Source organism: Vicugna pacos, chromosome X (assembly GCF_048564905.1).
Source record: "Vicugna pacos chromosome X, VicPac4, whole genome shotgun sequence".
Taxonomy (NCBI): Eukaryota; Metazoa; Chordata; class Mammalia; order Artiodactyla; family Camelidae; genus Vicugna; species Vicugna pacos.
In genome coordinates this window covers 46,368,920-46,394,130 of record NC_133023.1, presented here as the reverse complement: position 1 = coordinate 46,394,130, position 25,211 = coordinate 46,368,920, and the positions used below count along the sequence as shown (strand labels likewise).

General features: G+C 44.2%; 1 pseudogene; it reads left to right on the top strand.

Moving 5' to 3' along the window:
* The first annotated feature begins 1,624 nt into the window (after positions 1 to 1,624).
* LOC102525361 (trafficking protein particle complex subunit 9-like) overlaps positions 1,625 to 25,211 on the top strand; it is a 73,425-nt pseudogene continuing 49,838 nt past the window's right edge.

The window sequence follows — 25,211 nt, the reverse complement described above, 5'->3', positions numbered from 1 at the left end:
GATTCTTGCCCTTCAGGAGTCACTGTCCAGGTGGAAGTAACCTTTATATAAACCTGGGAAGGATGGTGATTAAAGTAGATGGGCTGTTACGGTACTCAGTGTGCCCAGGCTCGCTCTTCCAGGCACTCACGGGACTTATGAGAGTTATGTTATTCACTCATTTACTGATTTATTACCCTTGAACTGATCATTTTTCCCACAGTAAGTGAAACAAGGGATTAGGAACCTGAGTTTTGTCCCCTCTCCTATCAGTGATTGTATCGATCCATTGGGCGACCTGCGTATGCATTGTGAAATGGTGTGGTATTTCTTACCCAATGGGACTGCACTGTCAATTTTGAGAATCACAGGAGACAGCTCCCTGACAAACATGAATACCCCCACCTCGTGTTGTCGATGCTCAGGCCAGCCAGATGTAGACTGTGGTTATGAACCTAAGCATGTGTAGTGATCTTGGTGACTCTCTGAACTTACAGACTACCGGTCCCTACCTCTGGAGATTCTGAGGGTCTATACCTCAGAATTCTGCATTTTAAGAAGCACTTAAAGTAATTCTGAAGAAGATGATCTGAGTGTCCCACTGAGAAACACTGATGTGAGATGCACCAATATTGAGGATTCTCAGGGAGAGATGTCTTTTCAGGATGGTCAAAGGGCCCTCACTTGAAACTTTTGCCTTGGGTTAATTTGTACGTGTTCAGAAGTGATGTCTCTCACTTCCGATGCTTGTCAGCATGCTCTGTGCAGGGACTTGCACTCAGTAGATGGCAAAAACTATGATTCTTCAGGTCACTGAGCTAAATATGAGCAATCTTTTATTTTGGTTTTCTTTATAGCAATGCAGAGTCTCCCGAGAAGAGATTCAGACTGAGGAGCTTTGTGTCAGACTTTGGAAGACCGCTGGAGCCCTAGGTGTTATCTTGACAGGGCAATGACGAATCTAGGTCCCTCTTTCACTGCTACGTCAATGAAGTGGACCACTTGGACAAGGCCAAAGCTGGTCTCCAAACCACAGCCCCTGACAGAGACATTTGGCTCCAGAAAGCCATCAGATGCAGCAGGTGGCCAGAGAAGCCGAACAGGCTCATGAAATGTGACATCCCCAACTTCGTCAACACGGACCAGAACTCCTCCTTTGGGGAAGGTGATCTCCTGCTTTTGGAAACACCGATTGTTCTAGAAAATAAGCCAGTTGCCCAGACCTCACACAAAGACTTGAAATGAGAAACGTGTTTTGTCAAGAGTCTTTCTGAAGATGTGAAGTCTGTATTTGTATGGCAGGAAGTCCCCTTTCACAAAATTGTATGTGTTTGTGACTGAGAGAGAGAAATGGAGACAGACAGAAAGACGAAGAGACAGAAGAGAGCCCCCTCAGAAGAGAGCTAGTTAAGGTGAGTTTTTGTGCCTTTAAAAAATATTTGGGTTTTTTTTCTGGGGCGGGAGCAAAGTATTTACACTGTCTCATTCTCCTCGTTGGAAACCTTGGCCCCGTACTCAGTGTCACCGTCCTTGAACGAGGGTTGGAACGTTATGTTGTTATCTGGTGCTGCCACTTCCACTCTCTGCCTTTAGTACATTGCTTTGCCTCTCAGGGCTGCCACCCTTTTAACTGTAAGGAGAGGAGTCTGGAGTAGATGATCCATCCCAGCTCTGCTGTTTTGCAAATTTATGACTTCATATTCAGATGAGCCTGTGATACACCCAGAGCAGTATAAACCAGGCCCTACCTCCTGTCTCTTGCTGGAGCATCCCTCAGGTCTGTGCCATCTACTCAACCCTTTACTTAACCCACCTTTTTTCAGGAGCCCAAGTGCCTACCGGGATGGCAGGAGACTTGTCTCTCGTGGTCACAGTGGCCAATATTTCTATTGGTTTTGCTGAAACAGCTCTTCTGAGATCCTCCGGCCATCCTTGCTCAAACCTGAGGGCAGCCCTGCCTTTTCTCTCCTAGGATGAGGATCAATCCATGGTGCATTTCATGACAATCCTGTCCCCAGGAATGCATGGAAGGTTATCAGCTGAGTGAGGGGAGGTGCCTCTGTGTCTCTGTGTCAGTATATCTCTGTCTGCTCACAGTGCCCTGACACCGGCTACTGAACAAGGAAAGTGCTATTCAACATGCTGTGTGTTTTGCAGATGTGTAGGTGATGATCGTGTGGCTTGTGTGTGGGCTTTGAGCTGGGATGGTGAAGGGCTTATAAATACCTCATCAACATGTATTCGAGGTGGCCTGGTGCCACACAGACTTGATTCATGAAGGCATCAAGCCTGCACACTGGTTTGGAAACAACTTGGTTTTGATCAGTCACACTGCATGAATGACTCGCTGCTAATCTCTGGGTGTTTTTTTCATTACAGATTTATTCACCCCGTGTCTTGCTTAAGATGAAAAATACATTTATTGCACCAGAATATTCTCTGGTTCTTTGTTTTCACACATCCAGTTTTTTTTAATTCCTTTAAAAATGATTCTGTATTTATAATGTTTCCTAATTTCTATCATCTCTAGGTTCCCAGTGGTCTGAGCCATACACCAGATTTGATATAAGAACTGTTCCACAAAAAGAAATCCCTTTGCCACATCTTTTAAGGAAAATATTATTCTTTAAATCTCTAACACTATATCGTACAATAAAGCATGGAACATTTCTTGTAGTTAATACATGTTCATGCAAAAAGTAACGATATTTTGATTAAAGAATGTTGATTTTAATAAATTTTACTAATGTGAATATTATTATTCATAATTTAAGTAACCAAATAAAACCACAATTGTTTATTATTAAGATTCAAAACTATTTACATGGTCTCTCAATTAGAAGTAGCTTTATTAGAAGACTGAAGGGTATTTAAAAGATGGAAAAATACCCATGATGACACCATCATTTTTATTAACTAAATATCAAAAACTGTGCAGGGTTAAGATTTGACCCTCTGCAAGCTGCCATGTTAGCATGAGGTAGTTTGTGGATGCTGCCAGAAGACATGGGACTCGTGGGTCAGAGACAAAGGACTTCCTGCCAGCACAGCAGGCAGCCTGTGGTTCATGTGCTTGTTGGTTCCTGAGTTCCTTTCCTATTGCTGTTGTAACAAAGGACCACAGACTCAGTGGCTTAAAGCAATACACATTCATTTTCTCACTGTTCTAGGGTGCAGAAGTGCAAATTCATTGTCAGTGGGCTAAAACCAACGTGTGGTCAAGGCTATGTTCCACACTGAGGCTCTAGGGAGGGATTCATCTTCCTACCTTTCCCAGCTTGCAGAGGTGCTCACACTCCTTGGCCCAGGGCCCTGTGTCACTGTGACCTCTGCTGCCACTTCACATCTCTGTCTCTGACCAATCTGCCTCTCTCCTCTAAGGACCTTTGTGATGACATTTGCTTACCCACAGTGATCTCCCATCCCAAGGTTCTTGACAGTCACACCTGCAGAGTCCCTTTTGCCATACCCAGTGACATATTCCCAGGTTCTAGTGATCAGACCATGGACATATTGGGGGCCATTATTCTACCACATTCTTCCCTTTGGCCCCACGGGTTCTTGTCCATCCCACATGCAAAATGCATCCACCTCATCTCAACACCCTCCAGAATCTCAGTTACTACACCGTCAACTCAAAGTTCAACATGTGGTCTAACTATTATCAGCTCAAAACCCTAAATATTTTCATCCCCATCACCTAAATCAGGCGTGGGTGAGACCCTGAGTGTGTTACTTCTCTGCTCAAAACCATGCAATGGCTTCTCATTTCACTCAGTGAAGAAGCGAGAATCCTTATGGTGACCTTACATCTTTCCTCCCCCTCCCCAAGCTGACCTCACCTCCAGTTTTCTCCCTGGCTCACTCCACTCCAGCCACACTGGCCTCCCTGCTGTCCCTTGGGGATGTCAGACATGTACCCACAGGGCTGTTGCTCTGGCCCATCTCTGTCCAATTCATAAGCTGAAGTCCTAGCCCCCAGGACTACAGAACATGACCTCATTTGGAAATAGGGTTGTTGCAGATGTCATTGGTTAAGATGAGGTCATTAGGGTGGGCCCTAATCCAGTATTGTGTCCTGATAGAATGGGGCAATGTTGACACAGAGACACATGTACATGGGAGATGACTTGATGAGATGTGGAGAGAAGACAGTCGTCTCCAAGCCAAGGAGAGAGGCCTGGACCAGCCTCTCCTTCCCAGCCCTCAGGAGGAACCAGCCCTGCTGACACCCTACCTGCAGACTCCCCGCCCCCAGGGCTGTGAGACAGTGAGCCTCTGTGGTTCATGTCACCCAGTGTGTGGTGCTGTGTTAAAGGAAGCCCAATGACTAGTACCCCCTTCTCAAGGTCCTCAGTGAGGCCAGCTCTGGCCATCTCATTTTAAACTGGAAATTGCCTTCCCCTTATCTCTGCCCCAGAACCCCTCTCTCCCTGATCATACTCTTTCTATCACCTTCTAGAATACCATATCTTTCACGTGACTGTTATGACCGTAGTTTATGTTCTGCTCCTCCTCAGTCCTGCAAGGACAAGGATCCTTATTTGTTCACTGAAGGACCTCAGGTGGCTTGACCAGTACCTGGGACACAGCAGTCAATACAAATTGGCTGGATGGAGGGAGGGATCGTTACTTACATTCACCGGTGAGAGAATGAAGGTTCCGGTTGATTGAGTATTTCGCTCAGACACAGAGCTGGTAAGTGTCAGACCAAGGTGGGTTTCAAGTACCTATGAACCTGAGGGAGGCTTCCCTTCCTTTTGGTGAGTATTTCTTAGATGTCTCTTTTTCTGGCTCTAATTTTTGACCTCTTTCTGTTACAGTTTTAAGCTTTCAAGCATTTTTAAGTTTTAATTTTGCTTTATTTCGGGTAAACAAATGAAACCTGTAAATCTTTTAACTCATTATTTATTTCATCTAAATACATTGTGATTAGCGATGATGGTTTATTTCTGGCATCTTGTTTTGTGATTTATATTTGCTTTGCTCTGCTTTTCTCCTGCCTGTTTTATACCTTGCAGTCACGGTTAAGGACATGGCATCTAGAGACAGCCTATCTGGGTTTGGTTCCCTCCATTGCTAACCATATAACCAGGATATGTAATCTCTTTGAGACTCACTTTCTTCATATACAAAAAGTGGTACTATCCACTTCAAAGACTGTGAGCATTAAGTAATAAAATAGATGAAGAACTTAGAATGCTGACTGGCCTATTTTGCATGCTTCATTTTGACTTCTTTATTTTTATTCTCTTTTTAAACAATTACTTTAGAGATTACTCTTGAATTTTAATGAACACCCTAGATATTGAAGGTTAAAATTCATTTAATCCACACATTGAATTTTATATACAAAATGTTATCTGTATTTTGTTTCCATAAGTTCTGTTTAGTTCTTTAAAAAAATGATGTTTTATTTTTCATGATGTCCTGATTTTTCATTATGTTATATATGATTCATTTTATCTTTTAATGATTCAGTCATACTTATTTTATGCTTTCTCTTAGATTGTTTCATAATTTTAGGCTCTGGAATATTAATCATCCTGTGTTTCATGGTTAGCTCTTTCTTACCTGTGGCCACTTATTTCCTTCTGTTTTTAGTTGTGTGTCTGTGTGTGTGTAGATTTGTGTGAGCTTCTCTTTAGTGAGTACAAATTGTTTTTTATATGATTGTCCCTTACATCCTGGTTTTTAAAGATTCCCTAGAGAATAATTTTGTGTTGCTTATCCTAAGGTTCCAGGTGATTTGATCAACCTTGAATTGTTATATTTCTTGGTTTGGGAATTCCTGAATCATAAGTGGAGTATCAATTTGGATTCCACATTCATATAAAGCAGGGGCTTGGAGATTAGATATTTTTAAGGGAGACTGTTTTTTCCTAGAGAACCGGTTCTTTCACCCCTTTCCTGTGTGCACATGTGGAGAACTTTGAGTCTCACTTTCAGTGAAGAGGCAATTCTTCCAATAAGTCTTATGCAGAGGTTTCTATAAAGGAAGACTCTTCTACATGTGGTATGAACCCTTTTTCCTAAATGGACATTGTATCCCTATTTATGTGCAGATTAAAACCCCTTCCCTCCAGGGCAGAGTGGGATAATCTCACAAGATTATCATTCTGGTTTTAAGTGTCCTCTATGTATTTTCACATGGGAAAGTCTCTCTCCATAGTTAGCTCTGTATTATTTTTGTTGTTGTATTTTATCCAGCATTACTAGAAGTTTTACTTAACAGTGATCAAAATTAGCTCTGTTCACCTGTTTCCAGAACTGAAAGATTCAGTTCTAGAGTATCTGTTTGATTTTTCTTAAAATATTTTCCAGTATATTTCTCTGGTGAAAATCTTTATCCTGTTATCTATTTTCCCATCATATCCTTATATTATTGAATATATTAAAATTAATATTTTATAGACTTTATTGTTAGCTTTGATGCCTACATCACCTGGGGGTTTGCATCCATTGTCTAATGTTTTTATTGTCATGTTATCCGTCATATAGTCTTGACATGTTGCACGTCTAGAAATTCTTTATTGCATGGCAGACACCGTGAATGAAAAATCCATATGTTATCTTCCATGAGAGGTTTTCTATCTTCCCATCAGTCAGACAGGGTGAGGGAATGATCATCTCACTCTGATCAGGCACTAAGGTAGGTCAGGATTGAAGTGCCTTTTTTCTTAAAACAGCTTTCAAGTACACTTGGCAAAATAATTTTCACCTATTTAAGTGTACAACTTAGTGCACTTTGTCATAAGTATATCCCCAAGAAACCATGACCACACTCAAGACAGTGAACATACCCAACACCTATAAAGTTTTTCCCCTGCCTTATTTTGTCCCTCCCTCCCTCATCTTCTCTGCCCCTGGAAACCATTGATCTGCTTTCTATCACAACATATTGGTTTGCATTTTTAATATCCTTGTATGAATGGATTCATGCAGTATCTACTCTATTTTGTCTGACTTCTTTCACTCAGCATAATTATTTTGAGAGTCATCTGTGTTGCTGTGGGCAGTATTAGCTTATTTATATTATAGCAGAGCATTGTTTAGTGCTGAGTTACTGCTGAGTAGTTTATTGTGAATAGTGTTTGCATAGACCATCATTTGTTTATCCATGTACTTGTTGATGGATGCATGGGTTATTTACAACTTGAGCTATTATAAATAAAATTGCAATGAATATTTGGTTACAAGTCTTTGTATGGACATATGCTTTTATTTTCTAAAGCACCCAGATGAGGAATGCCTGGGTCATATGGTAGATAGGTGTTTACCTTTTTTAAGGAAACTGCTAAAAAGTTACCCGTTATGATTGCATTATTGTAAATTCCTCATAGTGTATATCAATTCTGGTTCCTCTACTTCCTTGCCAGCACTTTGTGAGGTCAGTCGTTCAAATTGTATTATTTCTAGTTTGTATGTGTAGTAGTATCTCATTGTGGTTTTTAAAAGCATTCCACTAATGACTAATGGAATTCAGCATCTTTTCATATGCTTGTTATCCATCTGGATATCTTTAGTGAAGTGTGTTTTCTGGCCATGCTCATTCATTCAGGTGTTGGCTTTATTACTGAATTTTGAGAGTTCTTTATTCTGGATCAGATACAAAGAGAGACCTCTCTTTGTATCTGATAATCCTTTGTCAGATATAAGATCTGCAAATAGTTTCTGTCTATGGCTTGTCTTTTCATTTGCTTAGCAGTGTTTAAGAAGAGCTTTGAAGTGTCTTCATTTTGATAAAGTTCACTATATGAGTTTCTTTTTCAAATAGATTATACTTTTGGTGTCATAGTAAAGAAATATTAGCCAAACTCAAGGTCATAAAGTTTAAGCCTATGCTTTTTTCTCTTAGATCCTTTATAATTTTAGATTTTCTATTAAGATCTATGATCCATTTTGAGTTATTTTTTGTATATGTTATGAGGTATGGATCAAAGTTCATTTTTTTTTTGCATACGGATATCTAATTGTTCCAGCACTGCTTGTTGAAAAGACCCTTCCTCCACTGCATCCTTACTGAGAATCAATTGTCCTATAAGTGTTGGTTTAGTTCTGAACATTCTATTCTGTTTCATTATTCTATTTTCCTGTTTTACATCAATACTATACTTTCTGATTACTGTAGCTATATAAAAAAAGTCTGAAAATCAGACAGTGTAAGTCTTCCAACTTTGTTTTTCTTGTTCAAAGTTGTTTTAGATATTTGGGATCCTTGGTATTTTTATATGAATTTTAGAATCAGTTATTAAGTTCCCTTCCTTACATCTTGTTCTACCAAAATTCCACTCATTTATCTGTCCATCAACAAAGCCACATTTTCTGAAGAAGTCTCTCTAGATCCCAGGTGAAAGGAATTTCTCTTTCTTCTGTGCTCCATTCACACTTCATAATATTTTATTGCATTTATTCATATTTGGGTGTATGTACTTGTCTGATCTTCCCTGCCATATAGTAAACCTCTCAAGATTAGGGATCTTGACTTGGTTCCCTCTGCTGAGAAAAGTAGTTCTATGTTTTGCAGGAGTAAGCCCTGCAGTAAGAGATATCTGCAGCACACATCTAGCTCATTGCTTGCATATCGTCAAGGAATCCTGCAGATTTAGAATTGTTTATTGTTTGTTGTCTCCAATACGGCTCAGTCTTTATTATTTCTATTGCTATTGCTGCACTTTCAAAGAGCAGTGGGTTAATTATTTTCCAAATATCCAAACATGCTATAATTGACTTGTGATGATAATTATGTGCTGCTGTGTCTTAACAACCTGCTTAGTGTTCACAGGCTCCTTCACTCACAGAACTTTTGGAAGGATGTCATATCCTTAGAGATAGCAATGCTGTCTTTGGCTACCTGAGCAGCAGTATCTGAACTCATTCCTGCTGTATTTCTGGTGTCCCCTCTAGCTCGCCTCCTGCCCTCCATGGGGGACCTGCAATTCTGCCCTCGAAAAGCCTATCGTTTCTCAGGAAGAGTTTCCTATGATATGTAAGCATATCCTTCTTGTGGGGACATTCAGTCCAGAGATCTGACTGCAGGGAAAAATTGTTTAGTCTGCTTTTTGTAAAGCCTAAACTGTTCCACACTTATTAGAAGCAAATCCAGTGAGGAAATTGTGTTGGCATCTAACAAATCAGCATAAATTTATGATAAGGAAGATCAGCTTCCCCATCCCACTCAGGCGTCATGTTGATGTGACACTCACCTTGGCTAACATTTTCTCCTGTGAGCAACGTAAGGTTCAAGCCGTTATGAATGGCTTTTTGTTTTCCTTCCATAGTCTTTCCACATTCACTGTTTGGTGACATTATATGAATCCTGCTTATTTGCAGCCCAGCACTAAACTTTCTTATTTTTTATTAAAGAATCACGTGTTTAAAAGGCTAGTGGACAATTTGTTAGAAGATAGAAATCCTCTTGTATTTTGGTCCTAAAGTCAAAACTTCGTTAGTGGTGAATGAAAATTCCCCTTAAAATTTTAAATACAGTGATATAAAGTTTTAAAAATAGTTAAGTATTAGTCAATTTTATTAAACACTGTAGCAGTTATTTACCTTTAAGCCTGTTTCTGGGGTAATTTTGCAAAGATTCCCTCTCTTCATTGATTCCCTCTTTATCAGAGTCCTTGAGAGGCCCCTGTCATCACTGTCAGTATCATCATCATCATCATGGAACTGATTCCTCTGGTAGATTCTAGGAAAATAAAGACATGGATGGGGAGACATGTAGGTGAGTGTGTGCATATGCACTGAGAACAATTATTAGACGTTAGAAGCACAATATCCATTCCATTTAGAGAAGAATGTGGTCATGAACTCCTGATGTGCTGAATGAAGGAAGTGTTGGGAACAGAATAGTGAATGGAAAGGAGGAGGAAGTGAGCAAAGCTGGGAACATAGATCCTCGGTTAGGAGATCAGCACATTGGTGTGAATGAGGGGAGTGTGGTGGCAGAACAATGTGTCCTTCCTCCCCACAGGTTAGCCACCTGTAAAATGTTACTGTACAGGACAAAAGGGATGACAGACATTTTAGGACAAAAATCTTAAAAAAATCTTAGAGGATTTGTCTTCTAAATTGTCTATTTGTTAGCCTTTTAAACCCATGATACATTATTAAAGATTAGTGCTGGGTCACAAATAAACAGGATTCATATAATCTCACCAGATGTACTGAATGTGGAAAGACTAAGGAAGAAAAACAAAAAGACATTTGTAAGTGTCTTGAACCTTTAATTGCTCACGAGAGGAAATATTACCCAAGGTGAGTGTCACAGCCACATGGGTGCCTGAGTGGTGTGGGAAAAGGGGATCCTGAGATGAGGTGATAGGGAGAGTAGTCTGGATTGTCCAGGTGGGCCCAGTGTAATCACAGGGGCCCTTAAAAGGGAAGGACATTTTCCAGCTGAGTTTAGAGTCAAAGGGAGGTGTAGCCATGGAAAAATGTTCAGAAAGGCTGCTGGCCATGAAGATGGAGGAAGTTGTGGGGCACAAGCTAAGGAAGGTGAGTTACGTCTGAAAACTGGAAAAAAAACAAGGAAATATTCTCTTCTAGACCCTCCAGAAGGAAGGCACAATGCTGGTACCTTGAATTTAGCCCAATGAGAACTGTGTTGGATCTCTGACCTCCAGAGCCATAAGGTGATAAATCTGTGCTTGCTTAAGCCATTAAGTTTCTGGAAATTTGTTACAGTAGTAATAGAAAAGTAACATAGGGAGGGGTTGTGTAAGGGATTAAAGGTCTGGGATGGGATGTGGAGCGGATTCTGACATTTACACCTAAAAAACCGACAGGTGAAGTGGGAAGGTGTTTTAAGGAAGAAATACCTGGTAGGTATGTTAAGCAGACTGTTTTGAGTGAAAAGAACATTGGAGTAGAGGAATCAATTAAACCCTTACCAGGGAAATAAGGAATAAAATGTCACAGGGCTTCAGTGTTAGTGGATGTAGGAATGGAAATGGGCAGAGAGATATAAGCATTACTTTGAAGTTAGCTACAGGTTTGATGACTGCATGTTGGGGAGATTTAGCCAATGTGTGGACTGAATGTTTGCGTCCCCTCAAAATCCATATGTTGAAATCCGATCTCCCAGTGTGACGGTATTGCGAGCTGGGGCCTTTTGGTGGTGATTATTAGGATAAAATGAGATCATGAGAGTAGAGCCCTCATGAATGGGATTAGGGGCCTTACAAGGGGCCCAAGAGAGCTTGCCACTCTGCTCTCTGCCCCATGAAGATAGTGGGAAGACAGCCATCTTCAAGCCATGAAACCAGTCCTCTCCCAGATACATTGATCTTGAATGTCTCAGCCGCCAAAGCTTGAGGAATATGCTGGCTTTTTAAGCCACCTGACCCATGGTAATTTGTTACAGCATCCCAGACTGACTAAGACAGTGGAGAATGCCTCAGACTTTGGAACTGAGTGCCTGGAGAATGCTGAAACCCAGAGAAGTGGGCAGCAAATACGTTAACTAATCCTGCCAATACAGTAGGAGAGAGTTTACATATTCCTCACCAGTTAAAAGGTAAGAAAAAAGAAGCACAAATAAGTAAATCATAATCATAATGATAATCATAATAATTATTATTTGTCCAAGATTCACACAGAACCCCCTGGAGGCAGAGTGAGAATTTGTACTCAGGCAGGCTGGCCCCAGAGACCCTGCTCATAACTACTACATCAGATGGCCTAGCTTATGTAGATCATTTTTTTTTCCAACTGTGATATGATGATACTGTGTCCAGTAACTTATAACTTCAAAGTATGTTACTATAAGGGAATCATTAGTCACGGGCATTACAAACCACAGAAAGCTAGACATATAAAAATAACCTGTTAGGACAAGAAAACCACTAATGTTTCTAAACATCATACATGCTGAGCCTTTGCAGTAAAATTTTTATTTATAATTCTGCCTGGCTACAGAATAGCTTCATAATACTGCCTGTGGCTGGTGGCTCCCATGTTGGACAGCACGGGCCTAGAGAACTTAAATGACTTGCCCAGCCTCACCCAGGAAGCTTGTGGTGGGATCAGATCTACAGTCTGGAAATTCTTTCTATCCACCAAGTCCCTCATGGAGGCTTAGAAGCCTCTCCTTTTGTGCCCAGCTAACTATCCACGCTTATGACTTCTTGTCATGTGTCACAGCCTGCTCCTGAACATCAGCAAGTACCCACTTCTGCTCTTTTCTGACCGTGTAATATCTCTTAGCAATTTTGGTTGCCTTTGTGGCATCAGTTCTTACCTGGAAGGGTAGTTGCTAGAGATGGAAATGTGCCCGCATGAGCAGACTGAAAGATTTTTCATAAACATAGCAGGAGTGGTCAAGAGAAGAAAATGTCAGGAAGAAAGACTAGCGGAAGCAGGTCATTTAATATACCAAATGGATACCTTCAATGTATGTATGTTCTGCTCACTGCAGGACAGACCAATATATTGGGAGACCAGGTTTTGGGGCAAGAAATAGTGACTTTAATTGGAAAGGTAGCAGACTGAGGAGATGGCTGACTAATTGTCCTGGAGAACCATCTTCCCCAAGTCAGAATTCAGGCTCCTTTTATATTAAAAAGGGGAAGGGGTTATGCTTGGTTGTTGCAAACTTTTTGGTGTAGGAGTTCTTTGCTGTTAAAATCCTTTGTTCTTGCAGCTATCCACCTGGGTCACATTCCTGTAAATCTCCAACAAAACAAATGTTATTTTCTATTTTGCAACTTGTTATCTTTATATGAATGGAAAAGTGTTAATATCCTTAAAGGTCAGAGCCTTGAGATTAGACTCTCCTGTCTATTTCAGGCTCTAGGCAACATTGTTTCATAAAAGGTGCAGAACAAACAAGACTAAGCCTAGAAAACAGGGCACAGGATCAATGTCAAAGGAACAGATGTAATATGGAGTCAGATTTGTTCTTTCCTATTACAATAGTGCCATGGAGAAACCACTTTGGGCAGCTTTTTTTGGGGTCCTAGAAGCTTTCTCTCTCAGCCTCTGGGCATTTCTGTTGAAAACCCTTCCTAGCTGTCTGGCCTGCTGGAAACCCATTCCACCTGGTTTGCCCTGAAGATGTATTCTGTTTATAACTCCTTTCTATTCCTTGGGAAATGATTCAATAAAAACTCATTTGGTTTTCCACCAGCCCTGGGCAGGGGTGAGGGGTAGCATGTTATTATTTTATAGAAAATATACGTAATTAATGAAGTCATAAAACAGAACTGGGCACATAGGAGAGAGTCAATAAATGCTTCCGGGCTTAAAGCAAAAGTGACGGCTCAGTGTTTCCACGGCTGCTGTATTTGCTGAGCTACTTACTACTTCCCTCCATTATACCTTTTTTTTTTAAATTTAAAAAGAAATACATGCATGTGGTAAAAAAAAAAACAAAAAAATTCAAACAGCACAAAAATACACAAATGAAAGAAGTTTTCCCTCATCCTCTGTTCTTTCAGCCCTCCCTGGAGATGCCACTGTTTACAATCCTTTGTGTGCTTTTCCAAATGTGCTATGCACATTCCCACTTATGTATGCAAATTCCTTTAAAGTTTTACTTATTTTTAACCTAAAGGGATTTAAATCCTCAAGTGGCTTCTTCCCGGGTAATAGAAAAGAACAAATCTGATTCCATATTAGATCTGTTCCTTTGACTTTAACCCTGTGCTCTGTTTCCTATTCTTAGTCTTGCTGGTTCTGCACCTTCTGTAAAACAATGTTTCCTAGAGCCTGAAATATACAGGAGAGCCTTTTCTGAAGGCTCTGACCTTTAAGGATATTAACATTTTTCCATTCATATAAAGATAACAAGTTGCAGAATAGAAAATAACATTTGTTTTGTTGGAGGTTTACAGGGATTTGACCCAGGCAGATAGCTTCAAGAACAAGGGAGTCTAACAGCAAAGAATTCCTACACCAAGAAGTTTGCAACAACCAAGCGAGTAGGAAAGAAACCTGAATTCTGACTTGGGGAGATGGTTTTCCAGGACATTAGTTTGCCATCTAGGTTTAGAGAAACTTGCAATTCCATACCCCAACACCTGGTCTCCTGATTTATTGGCCTGTCCTGCATTGAGGAGAATGAGTTTAGACTCGAGAACACTCCTATCTACATAGCAAGCTGGGCACTGGAGCTGAGGACAGCTCTCCCACATCCAGGGACCTACTGTGAGCCCTTAATGGTTCCTCTGGGGTGGGGAGTGGCTTACCCAGGAGGGATGGGGACTCTGCACCAACATTCAGGTAGTCTAATCCATCTAGGGTTCTGACCTTGTACTTGCTGCTCCCCGCCAGCCCAACAACCTGGGACAGTGCAGCTAAGGCAGAGATCATGCCTGCCTCAGTTTCCCAGCCTGTAAGAGGGGAATTTATACTCTTCCCAAGGTAATTCCAAGTGACAACGCCTGTGGGTGCTTGGTTCCGGGAGCGACAGGAAACCCAGCTCCTCATGGGAGCAATGGGTGTGATCCCTGTAGGGGTTCTGCAGGGGCCTAGGCTGGAGGGCTGGAGTAGGGAGGTGAAATTTGGGCTGTGGGCCTTGAGGGGACAGAGAGGGGCACAGAGGCAGGACTGGAGCCTCCTTGAGGGTGACCCTGAAGGTAAAGCTTTTTCTTTCCATCTCTGCTACTCCTCTCCCCCTTCTCCCTCCAGATTCCTCCCTTCTCCCTGCTCCTCCTTCCGTCTATCTCTCTCCCTTCACTTTTCCCCTCTTCTCCTCCCCTCCCATCTTCTCCCTCTCTCGATTCCCCAGTCTTTCGCAGAACTCAGAGCGGGTCTGGCCCTCCTGCGCAGGCACAGGGTCGGGGCCGGCTGGACCGCAGGTCCGAAGCTCCAGCTCCAAGCTGGGGATCGGCCCCAGAGGCTGCTCGGCTCCGTTACCCGCCGGGTCGTTGGCTCCTGCCCCCGGCCGGGGCCTCCAGCTGTGTAAGTGCAAGGTGGGGGGCTCCGGAGAAGGGAGTCTGTGTGTCACAGCCCATGAGGGCGCGAGTCAGCGCGTGTCCAGCTGAGGGGCTCCCGCCAGCCCTCTCTGCCCGCGCCACCTGCCCTGGCGCGCCGTCCACACCTGTCCAGGGCCGGGCGCTCACCTGCCGGGGGTCCGGCCACCCCCGTCCCCGCTGCGGCCCATACCTACTGCCTCTCGCCCCAGCCGGGTTCCCCTACGTCCATGGCCGGCATTCCCTTCCCTTCTCCTGCCGCGAGTCCTCTCCTCCAGGGCTTCCTTTCCTAGGCTGCAGACCCCACACCTGGGCCGGCTGTGTCCCGGGCTGGCGGGGTCTGCAGACCCGGGCGGGGGCGGGGGCTGTGTCTGGAACTGGCCTCCAAGCGGGGCTGCAGCCCGCGCCTCCCGCCGCTTTCCCTGCCCCGGGACCCTGGGACTTCCCTCCTCTCCTTTTCCTGCTCCCCGAGGTCCAGCTCAGCGGCGTGGGCGCTGTTCCCTGGGCTGAGAGCCTTCAGCTATAAAGCCAAGCTTCTCTTGCAAAAACCTTGAGAAAATAGAGCGTCAGCGCAGAGTGTGTTTCTTTCTCCTCCCTCAGTGTTTCTGCCCCAGGTAAGTACCTTTAACACTTTTTCAGGTGTTAGGATGCGGGTGCTTGTTGATGTCACATGTTTTCATAGCGAGAAGGATTACAATGTTGAAAGCAGGGCTTGATTCACTTAAAAATGAGCTGAAGATTAGGGGCAGGGCTATAATTAATATATTTGAGTTCTGCAGGAACTAAGGCCCCCACCCAGGTGGAGGATGCTAAGTTCAGGCTGAGCATGAGATTCCTGGAACACAACCCTATTATCTACCATCCCCTAGTCAGAAGAAAGTCACACACCTGGAAGCCCTCAAGCCTCATTTTGCCTATTAAAAACTTCACCCTAGTTTAAAAAAAAAAAGAAAGAAAAAATATTCACCCCAAAAACCATCAGAAATTTCAGGGTTTTTGAGCACTAGCCACTTTTCTCTTTGCTTGGCCCCGCAATAAAAACTTTCTCTACTCAAAAAAAAAAAAAAAAGCTGAGTGCATGAGGCTGTGACATTCTCCATCGTCCCCCCTCCCAGGGTGAAACATGTGACCATCAATTTTAAAAAGATATAGTCCTTAACTAGTCCAGCTCAACTTGTATGTGTTAACAGAAACAGCGCCACCAGAGGCATTGGAGACCCAGGAACATTGCAGTCCTAAAGATCTGGCAAATTTTTGTTTGGTTTTGGTTTTTTGTTTTTCTTAAATTGTGGGGCAGACTACTAGTATAGAAGGAAAAATGGTTGTCAAGAAATATTTTTTCATAGAACATCCTTATTGCAATATTGTTCACACACTGTGAAGTCCACCCATTTAAATGGTACAATTCATCAGCTTTTAGTATATTCACCATAGTGCAACCATTATTATTCCTGAATGTTTTCATCACTTCAGAAAGAACGGTGGAAATGAATGACCTATCCACCCCTCCCCAGTGGTGGTTCTAAAGAAGTTTCTTGGCTGTTCCTGACCATAAATTAACTTGTTACATTCCATAAAAAATCTGGTAGGAATTCTAATCAGAATTGCATTTAATCTATATATCAAAACAGGAAGAATTAGTGACTCTATGGCATAAACTTTTTCTACCCATGAATGTATCTGGGAACCTATCTTTTCATCTGTCCAGAGCCTGGTCCTGGGAAGTCCTCACTAATTGTTGGGTCTGTGAATGAGATTCTATACATGGTTAGTTGCAACTGTAGCCTTTCACAAAAGAGAAAATTAACCTCAGTGAAGCCAAGTGACTCCCTGATGATCAGAAAGAGTGACAGCCAGTGCTGGAGTGATCCAGTGGACTTGGTGCTTACAACCAGTGTTCTCCACCACCTACAGCTAAGGGAATTACAGGGTTCTTTTATTTTTTTTTATGGCATTGCTTTTATTTTTATTTATTTATTTATTTTTAAATTCTTATTTTGTATTAAAGTGTAGTCAATTTACAATGTGAGTTTCAGGTGTACAGCAGAGATTTAGTTATATATATGCATGTGTACATGTATATTTTTCAGATTGTTTTTAGTACAACTCAATATAAGAAATTGAATATAGTTCCCTGTGCTATACAGTAGGTCCTTGTCATTTATTTTATATTTGTTTATGTGTATCTGTTAATCCCAAACTCCTAATCTATCCCTGCCCCCTTTCCTGCCTGCTTTCTGTGTCCATGAGTCTATTTCTAGCAGCACATTTTTTGCTAGTAATATACGCTGGTTGGCTGCTTTCAGTTTCATTAATTCCATCTTATCTGTGGGCGTTTTTCTTCTGGTGGGCCTGTATGTGGTTTGCACTTGTGTTAATAGAGATCTGTTTTTGGGAGAACTCCGGGCCTTGTGTAGTGCCTGGCACAGAGCGCCCACTGAGCTCATGCTTGAACTGGGAAAAAACAGTAAATGTTGGAATTTCCACTATGGTTGAGACTTCCAGGTTTCTATAACCTGTTTAGCCTACCTTAATGTTGGCTGCACATATTGGATAATTTGATGAAACTTCATGTTATGGTGGTATAGATAGGGCCTTGTATGCTTCTTCTCTTTCCTTTTCTAACACTCATTCTCCTGGGCCTACCAGATCCTCCCCCCAGCAGTGCCCAGGGCTGGCTTGGTGCTGTGCTAAGGCAATATTTGTTAATAAGGCCCTTTCCTCATCTCTTCTGAACCTCCATTTCCTTCTCTGCAAATGAGGGTTTAGACTAGATAATTGCATTTCAGTTTCTTTTAAACCCATGTCTCGTTTTGAGAAACAGAAAACCCAAATCTCTCCTAATCCCAACCCTTCAGATTTTGAAACATGCTCCAAGGGGAGACATAGCTCTTTGTGAAAAATTGATGTGATTTTGATTCCAGGTGGCACAGAAAAGACTTCAGAGATTTATTGCAGGGAGAGGGCAGGAGAGGGGCAATACGTCACAATTTCTAGTGTGAGCACTGGAGCAGCAGCTTGGGTTTAAATACGGCTCTGATGTGGCCTCTCACTAATCTTACACAATGTGATAAACTTCTTTCACTCAGTTTCTTCATGTGTCAAGTTGGGGTGATAATATTTTAGGATTTCTGTGAAACATTATACACATAAGCCATTTGTATCTTGGTAGAAACAAGACCTGTTAGGAAGTCAGGGATTTCTAAAAAAAAAAAATGTCCATAGCCCTCTGTCTGTGTGTATTTTGAAGTTCCTGGAGGGTGAGGGTTGAGTCTAAAATACATCATGGGACAGGTGGCCCCAGGATCTGCATGCCGTAGATTGCCCCCTCCTCCCCAGTTCTCTTCCTCTCAATCCAGGGTGAAATTCCCCATTAGAAGTACACAGAGGTCTTGTGGTAATGGCTTTTCATTTTATTGTTTAACTGGGTGGGGGCTGCTGTCATGATTTCTGTGGTCAGGTTTTGTTTTGGTGACCTGAAGGCTATGCAATTGGGGGTTCCTATTTAAGATAAAGAAAACAAAGTTACAAATACAAAATTAGACCCAGGGCCGTGGCAGGGATTCTTGGAAGTGGGGACCAGTAGCTTTGTTAGCTTCAGGTGCAGTGGCCTCTGGCCACGAGGACCCATCCTCGTGCTCTGAAGTTGGAGGGACCAGTGGGTTCTGTGGGAATATTTACTGAGTGTATCTCATGGGCTGGGCATTGTCCTATTTGTACTGTGTGTTCCTTATTTAAGACACTGAGCTCATTTAATCTCAATAGACTCTTTAAAAAGTTAGACTTTTTATTTTGAGATGTAATGAAGGTTCCCATCCAGTTGTAAGAGCTAATATGGAGAGGGCCTATGGACCCTTTGCCCAATTTTTCTTAATGGTTCCATCTTGCAAGTTTTGGGTACAATTCATTATTGACTCACTAACCCTTTGAGATTTGTGGTATTACCCTCATTTCTATTCGTGATTAAACTGGGGTTTAGAGAAGCACATAGACCTGCCCAGATCACCCACATTGTTATTGTAGAGTCGGGTGGAATGTAGGCTTGGGATTTCCAGGCAGTACCATTATGATGGTCTGTGGCAGGGAGCAGCATTCACTTGCCTCTTTATTCATTCATTCAACAAACATTTATTGAGTAACCTCTGTGGGTCAGATGCTTTCATAGGGTTATCTAATTCTTCAGCAGTACTGAGAATCAGGTAATGTTTTCTTTTTTTATCTGTGAAAATTAACTCTGAAAGGTTATAAAACCCCCAAAGGAAATACAGCTCATAAAGGAGGGATAGTAAATGTGTACAGTCCCCCCTTTTTATGCAGGTGGAACCCTAGGCATTTTGCATTTGCAATCTTCCTTGATCTAGATATATTCTTGTAAGGCAAGGTTTTTTTAAAATTGAAGTATAGTCAAGTTTACAACTTTGTGTTAATTGCAAGGTATTTTTTTAAATTTTTAATTAATTTTTTTTGTGGGGTAATTAAGTTGATTTTTTTGTTTCATTTTTTTAATGGAGGTACTTAGGATTGAACCCAGGACCTCGTGCATGCTAAGTATATGCTCTACCACTGAACTATACCTTCCTCCCTGGGGCTAGTTTTTTTACCCATCATTTTACAGCTTAGGAGTTCAAGTAAATTGGAGTTGAAATCCAGATCTTTCGATCTCACTGTGGTTCTTTTCATTATATTCTGCTGAGGGGTGGGGAAGCAGTTTCTTTGTTCATTCCTTTATTCAGCATTTTTGAGCACTAACTTTGCATCAGGGCCTGGCTAGGTGTTGGAAACAGAAATCAAGAAATTAACCTTTTCTCCAAGGGCTGGAAGCCTCAACCAAGAGCAGGAAAATGTGATCCTAGCTATAGTAGCCATGTGCAGACTCTGAGGACAGACTATAACCCCAGGTTTACTTGGGCTTCCCCTGTCTTCTGGCTGGTAAACACAGGTCACCGCATCCCAGAGGGGCCCACAGCCCACAGCACAGTGTGTACGTCAGTCTCCTCTCCCCTCTTGGCAGGGCCTGCAACATGAGCACCACTGACTATGTGAAGTGTGCTGAGGACCACCAGAATCTCCCCATGGTGGTCCAGCACGTGGGGATCATCTCGGAGGAGAATCTCTTATGCATCTACAAGCAGATCTCCTCAGTGAGCCAGGTCAGGCTGTGTGGCTCACAGCAGATGCTCTGTATCTGCTACAGGCACCATTACCCACCCAAGAATGAGTGGGGAGACTTCCAGACCCACCACAGGGTCATGGGCTTCGTCACCATCACTGACCGTTTGGCCAAGGACTGGCTGCAGATCGAGGAGCTCCCTGTGCAGAGGAGCTGTGTGGCACCATGCTGTACGACACACGGCTCTTCATCTTCATGCTGTAGGGTGAGCTCACCGAGCAGCTGCACACTGATGTGGCCTTCTATCCCAGCTACGTGGACTGTGGGGCAGTGGAGAAAAGGATTGAGGACTTCATCGAGTATCTCTTCATTGTGCTCGAATCGGAGCACCTGGACAGGGCCACCAACAAGTTTGGGGACAAGATCCCCCTCCTCTGCATCCCATTTGAGACGAGGCACTTGGTGGGACTGAACACAGACAGCAGGTAAGCCTACGTGGAGTCCTGGCCACCCTGGCTGTGTGCCCGGGTTGCTTTCCTACATCCAGAAAGAGATCAGCAAGAAGGGGAGCTGTCTTGCAGTCAAAGGGGGAGGGAGATGCAGCCTGCTGGTTTTCAGACTTTTAAAAATGAATTCATCTTTGGTTCAGAGAGATCCATTTAGGGGTAGTTTGGACACTTACTCCACCTTTCCAGCCAGGACCCCTGGTGGGACCCCTGGAGTTGCTGTCCAATAGGGTAGCCACAGCCAAAGAGGCTGGGAGCACTGGGGAGGAGGCTGGTCTGAGCTGATATGTGCTGGAGGTCAAATGCACATCAGACGCTGAGACTTGTCTAGAAAAATGAATGTAAACTACCTTGATACTTTCTATATTTACTACATGTCAAAATGATAGTAATTTACATACTAGATTAAATAAGATCTGATCTTAAAATCAGTTTCAAGTATTTATTTTTCTACTTTTTTAAAAGTGGCAACTGGAAAACTTTCTTTGTGTGACTCTCATTTCATTCCTGTTGAACAGCCTATCCTGGGACTGTCTCGTCCCTTTGATGTATAGGTGAGGGGCTGAATCCTTAGACGCAACAGAACGAGGTGCTAGCTGAGCTGGGGGTGGAGCATGTGTCTCCTGCCTCCCAGGCTGTTCTTCCTTCCTGACAGCCACTATGCCAGGTTAGGACATCAGAAACACTGCCAGGGATTTCTGAAGGAGCTCCTTACACAGGGAAAGACGTGTCACGGAGTATGGGACAGAGCATGGAAAGGTTCGTCCTCACTTTGTCCCTGTGATTAGGTCAGCGGCCCCACTTTGCCCCAGAATTGTCGACGAGTCTTCTGGGCCATCTGCCCCCCTCCGCCGCCCTCTGCTCTACTTCTCTGTGTGGCCATCGTGCCGTCCCTCAGGCAGAAGAGAGTGAGATGCCTTTGCCGAGAGGTGGTCCCCCTTTGCTGGGGAGAGTGAGGGAAGCTGTGTCCCCCGGCCTCGGGCCTCGGGGCCTGAGTCTGCTCTCACCACGCTGGAGAGCACCCATGGTGGCCTCACAGGTGATGGTTGGTGGGCCTGGCGCATGCTACCGGGCCCGCTGTGGAGTCAGGGCTCCATAATTCTTGGACTTATCTAAAGTCAGACCATACTTTCTGGGTTTTGGTAAGTTGGAGGAGAAGACACCAGAGAATTGACAAAAAGAAAGTCCCGGCCAGCCCTGCGAGTGAGAAGCAGAGAGGACCCGAGTCCCACCTGCATGTGGTGCCTGGCAGGCTCTGAATGAATTTTCAGTTCCTCCCCAGACATGCCTCTATGGCTTAAGGAAAGGGTGAGGCATGTCGTGGCCATGATCTGTACTTGTACTCGTAGGGCTCTGTGATCTACACACCTGAGCCCCCCTTCTGCTCCTTGGAGATGAGACGTCAGGTTTCAGGGCCTGGGCACTGTTGAGGGCACAGCTGCCAGCACCAGGACACTCCCAGGCTGACTCTGTTCACCTCACCTGTCACCTCCTGCTGAGCCCCAAGGCGTTAGCAAGAGAGGCACATTGGTGATGCACTAAAGTGGGGCTGCACGTGTGCACAGCGCTGCAGCGTCAGCAGGGACCACCTTCTGGACAGACTGGTGGGTGAGCGGTGGAAGCCTGGAGCCCTGCTTCAGCCCCCCGGCCAGTGTCTCCTCTTTTGTCATAGGAGACACTGGTGACATTTTTGCTCAGCAACTGCTTGGCTCTGAGTCTGCGGACCCACCGAAGAATGCCAGCTTGTTTTTGCCGTTTGAAGTCTGTCCTCGGGATTTGGTGGAGTAGCTAGTTTCAGGGCAGTGTGCTTGATGCATAGTGGTTGACACTGTCACCTTTCTTTACCCAGAACCTCGTGTACCAGGCATGGTTCTCAGCATCAAAATATAGCAGCGCATTAAACCTCCCTCCTGGTGGGTCTGTCTGTTCTGGTACCAGAAGCGCTCAGCCAGCATCTGAACGTCAGTGAGATAATGCAGCCAGTGAGCTCGGGTCAAACACGTTCTCCTCCCATCACTTGTACACCATTATTGCTTTTATTCCATAGTAACCTAACTTTTAAAAGAATGCTTTGTTGCAGGAGCAGAGCCTAATTCTCTCCTGATACTCTTGGTGGGAGTGATAAAAAAAATCTAGCCTGAAACACGACCAAGTTTTGTAGCTCAAAAGCTGTCCAGGTGCATGTAGGTGGAGTTTTGGTTTGGGGCGCTGACTACGCTGGGGTCCCCACAGCAGTGTCGCTCCCCTAAGGCCCCTGGCTTCCCTGGAGCAGGAGGTGAGAATGGGTCTTACTGTCCCTGCATTTCTGGCCTCATCACACTCATATAAATTCTTATATTCATGCTGTCAAAGTTATTTTTGTTCTTCTGTATTTCTAATTTTTGCTTGTTCCTCTTTTCCTTTTTCTCTCGCACTGCCCTGTGAGTAGGTTGTTGGGTCTGAAAAAGTGGGCTGTGCACACCCTGCATTGGAAATACCTAGATTTCCCTCTGTGCTGCCTCCATCGCTTTAAAAAGCAAAAACTTAACAGCTGCTTTGATCCATGTATTATCCTAGTCATCTTTTTATTTTCTAATATTTTGGAATTTTTTCTTTGTTAGCACATCACCCACTGGTGTTTGATACCTTTTAAGATCCTTGCTTGGAGGAGCCTGTTTGGTCCTCTTTATATTGGTGACAAATGAGCCCTTATTAATTTTGCTTGTTTGTTTGTTTTGAGGAAGCGAGATGCGAATTGATTTAGGTGGCTTCTGAGGGATGTTTTTCATGCGGTATTTTCACTTGGAAAGTCAAAGTCTGCAGCACCTTGCTTGATTCTGGCTTTTACACAAATGTGCTTGACACGCGGTTCCTGGCCGTCGCTGTGTGATGTGCTTGATGGCGCTTTTCGGCCGGAGGTCACCGGGGAGGACGTGGCCAGCTGGGAGGGTGAGCAGCCCATAGGGGGTGCTGTTGGAGGAAGCAGTTTTCTTTTGCTTTTGCCTTCCCTATGCCATTTACTTTACTTTGCCTAAATAAAGGGGCAGAATCGGGTCTAAAATCCACGCCACTCTTTTGTTCCCTTTACGAGGCTGGTTTTTCTGAGTATCAAGACAACATGGCCTTCTCCTAAGTAGCTGGCTCACTTGGATCTGGTGGACACAAGGACCGCTAAAGGGGACTGTAGCTTCATCTCTGCTTCAGCAACTGGGCATTCAGAGCCGGGTCTGTGGTTTGCCTCAGCAGCTGTGCAGGCCTCCCTGCACCAGCCTTTACTTTTAAACCATGTTGGCAGTAAATAGCTGACTCTGTGTCTGTTGCAGCTGACTTCAACCACTGATGGCCATGTCGTTAGTTTGTGGTAGTGAAACACCAACACCCCAGTCAGCCGTGAAGGGAGATGCTTTGTCCGACCTAGGACCTTGAATTCTCACCCCCAACCTGGTTCATCTCACCCGGGGCAAGGGTTTGGCCACCACCGTCATGCTGGCCATGAGGACTTGTTTCTCCTCTCATGCTCTGGTCCAAATGTGGTCACTTCCTCTTTCACTGACATGGTCTCGCTTGAGATAGGCCAGACTTTACTGAAAGAGTCCATCACATTCTGGGTGGGGAACAGAATAGAAGTAAGTGTGGCAAGTAGAAGGAGTATAGGCTGTCTGGGTTGGCAAATGCAGGCTGGGATCTGTGACGGCTGGGCTGTGTCCTGGACACAGGGCCTCTCCCTTGGCTCACAAGAGCCCAAGGGTCGGAGTGAAAACAGCCTTGTCTGGGTTCCTCCATCCTCACCTGCTCACTGGCAGGTGTGTCTGCTAACCAGGAGCTCCCCGAGACCTTGGGCCCTTCAAAGTTGAGACCATGGGATAGCCTTGAGTCCTTTCTCCTGGGCCTCCTGTGTGAGAGTCCAGTGCCTTCTGAGGTGACCCATGCCAGGAGATGCCTTCCCCTCCAGGGAGCACCCTTCGGAGGACTGTGACTCACTGCACCATGCTATGAGCTTGTGGGGTTCCGGCCATGGTCCCTGCAGAACCAGACTTGAGATGGGCTTAGTGACTGAAATGATAGGACCAATTCCAGGGCAGGGCTGGAGTGAGGGAACAGGGGAAATTGAATGTGACTTCAAACATCTAGGTGGGTGCTGGGGCTGTTACTAAAATGGGGGCCCAAGAGTTTCCTGCCAGGAGTCAAATTGTAGAGTAAATGGTGGACATGAGGCATTTTTAAGATGCCATTTGTCATCTGAGTTATGACTTCAAAGTGACACTCGGGTCTATGTGCCTGGGGCTCAGGTGAAGGAGCCAGACTACAGATGCACGTTGAGAGTCGTCATTCTTAGCTGGTGTTCACAGCCTTGCATGTGGATGAGCTCATCTTGAGAGGTGCAGACTGAGGCTGAGGGAGGGCAGGACTGTGGCTCGACTGGAGGAAAGCCCAGACGATGCAGCTTTGGTGTGTCAGTCAGCGTTGTTTGGGATTTTCGGAGCAATGCCATTTATCCTCAAGGGGCCAGGGGGTGGGGCCCCCCAGGAAGAAATCTGAAGGGAGGGTCGGGGTCACATGCCCATCCGCAGTGCAGGAAGATGCAGAAGCCACAGGGTCTGGAAGGGAAGCCTCTTCAGAAGATGGAGCTGGAGTGGGGAGTCGGGAGAATGTAGTCAAAGAGGGAGGAAGGGAGGCCTGGGGAGCCCCAACCCTAGCGGACTGGCTTTTCCACGG